The sequence below is a fragment of the Petromyzon marinus genome, unplaced genomic scaffold (genome assembly GCF_048934315.1).
Source record: "Petromyzon marinus isolate PM22_M1 ecotype Great Lakes invasive population unplaced genomic scaffold, UKy_Petmar_22M1.pri1.0 PM_G_Scaffold_6, whole genome shotgun sequence".
NCBI classification, from domain to species: Eukaryota; Metazoa; Chordata; class Hyperoartia; order Petromyzontiformes; family Petromyzontidae; genus Petromyzon; species Petromyzon marinus.
This window is the reverse complement of record NW_027423013.1, coordinates 3,175,001-3,177,500: the sequence shown is the minus strand read 5'-3', so window position 1 is coordinate 3,177,500 and position 2,500 is coordinate 3,175,001.

Genomic DNA, 2,500 nt, shown 5'->3' with positions numbered 1-2,500 from the left:
CCCCGTGAAACGCTAGAAGTGGGCGGGGATGTCTCTCTTGTGGCTCACGGGGCTGTTAGGGTGGCACAGAAATCCCTCGGAATGGGAAAACGGGTCATTTTCGTGTCGCCACATTGCATACGAACCGCATGAAACTTCCAGAGGCATTTGCAGCAGGAATGCATGTGCACTCAAAAAAGTGAATATTTCTCACGGATAGACCCCGTGATACGCTAGAAATTGGCGGGGATGTCTCTCTTGTGGCTCACGGGGCTGTTAGGGTGGCACAGAAATCCCTCGGAATGGGAAAACGGGTCATTTTCGTGTCGCCACATTGCATGCGAACCGCATGCAACTTCCAGAGGCATTTGCAGCAGAAATGCATGTGCAGTCAAAAAAAAATTGATATTTTTCACGGATAGACCCCGTGAAACGCTAGAAATTGGCGGGGATGTGTCTCTTGTGGCTCACGGGGCTGTTCGGGTCGCACAGAAATCCCTGGGAATGGGAAAACGGGTCATTTTCGTGTTGCCACATTGCGTACGAACCGCATGAAACTTCCAGAGGCATTTGCAGCAGGAATGCATGTGCACTCAAAAACTTCTATATGTTTCACGGATAGACCCCGTGAAACGCTAGAAATTGGCGGGGATGTGTCTCTTGTGGCTCACGGGGCTGTTAGGGTGGCACAGAACTCCCTCGGAATGGGAAAAGGGGTCATTTTCGTGTTGCCACATTGCATAGGAACGCCATGAAACTTCCAGAGGCATTTGCAGCAGAAAGGCACGTGCACTCAAAAATTTTAATATTTTTCACGCATAGACCCCGTCAAACGCTAGAAGTTGGCGGGGATGTCTCTCTTGTGGCTCACGGGGCTGTTAGGGTCGCACAGAAATGCCTCGGAATGGGAAAACGGGTCATTTTTGTGTGGCCACATTGCATAGGAACGGCATGAAACTTCCAGAGGCATTTGCAGCAGGAATGCATGTGCACTCAAAAACGTCTATATTTTTCACGGATAGACCCCGTGAAACGCTATAAATTGGCGGGGATGTCTCTCTTGTGGCTCACGGGCGCTGTTAGTTAGGGTCGCACAGAAATCCCTCGGAATGGGAAAAGGGGTCATTTTCGTGTTGCCACATTGCGTACGAACGGCATGAAACTTCCAGAGGCATCTGCAGCAGAAATGCATGTGCACTCAAAAACGTCTATATTTTTCACGGATAGACCCCGTGAAACGCTAGAAATTGGCGGGGATGTGTCTCTTGTGGCTCACGGGGCTGTTAGGGTCGCACAGAAATCCCTCGGAATGGGAAAACGGGTCATTTTCGTGTTGCCACAATTGGCATACGAACGGCATGAAACTTCCAGAGGCATTTGCAGCAGAAATGCATGTGCACTCAAAAACGTGAATATTTTTTCACGGATAGACCCCGTCAAACGCTCGAATTTGGCGGGGATGTTTCTCTTGTGGGTCACGGGGCTGTTCGGCTCGCACAGAACTCCCTTGGTCCACCTGATTCGTGCATACAGGCAGCAACTAAAACTCTGTAAACCTGCTGTGAGGACATCTAAACAGTGGACCAGTGAGGCTGTGGAAGATTTGCGGGCGTGCTTAGACTGTACTGACTGGGATATGTTCACGACTGCTACCAATAGTCTGGATGAACTCACAGAGGCTGTGTACATCAGCTTCTGTGAGGACTGCTGTATCCCAACACGTACCAGGGTGAACTTTAACAACAACAAGCCCTGGTTCTCAGCAAAGCTCAAAAGGTTGAGGTTGGAGAAGGAGGAAGCGTTTAGGAGTGGGGATAGAGACAGATTCAAGGAGTCGAAGAACAGGTTTAGCAAAGCGGTGAGAGAGGCTAAACGACTGTACTCAGAGACACTAAAACACCAGTTCTCTACTAACGACGCTGCTTCTGTCTGCCAAAGGGCTCAGGCACATCACCAACTACAAACCCAGAGCGCCCCACACCACTAACGACTCCCGCCTAGCCAACGACCTGAACGAGTTCTACCGTAGATTTGAAAGACAATTGGACTGTCCTGAACCACCCCTTCCCACCCAAGAGGCCCCATCCCCCACCCATACTACAGAAACGACTCTCTCCTTTCAGGAGGGAGAAGTTAATGGGCTTTTCAAGAGGCAGAATCCACGCAAAGCAGCCGGGCCGGACTCTGTCTCTCCAGCCACCCTCAGGCACTGCGCTGACCAGCTGTCTCCGGTGTTCACCAACATCTTTAACACCTCCCTGGAGACATGCCATGTACCAGCCTGTCTCAAGTCCTCCACCATCATCGCTGTGCCCAAAAAGCTAAGGCCAACAGGACTAAATGATTACAGACCGGTCGCCCTTACATCTGTGGTAATGAAGTCTTTTGAGCGCCTGCTCCTGGCACACCTCAAAGCCATCACAGACCCTCTCCTGGACCCCCTTCAGTTTGCCTACAGAGCCAACAGGTCTGTGGACGACGCAGTTAACATGGCCCTCCACTTCACCCTACAGCATGTGGA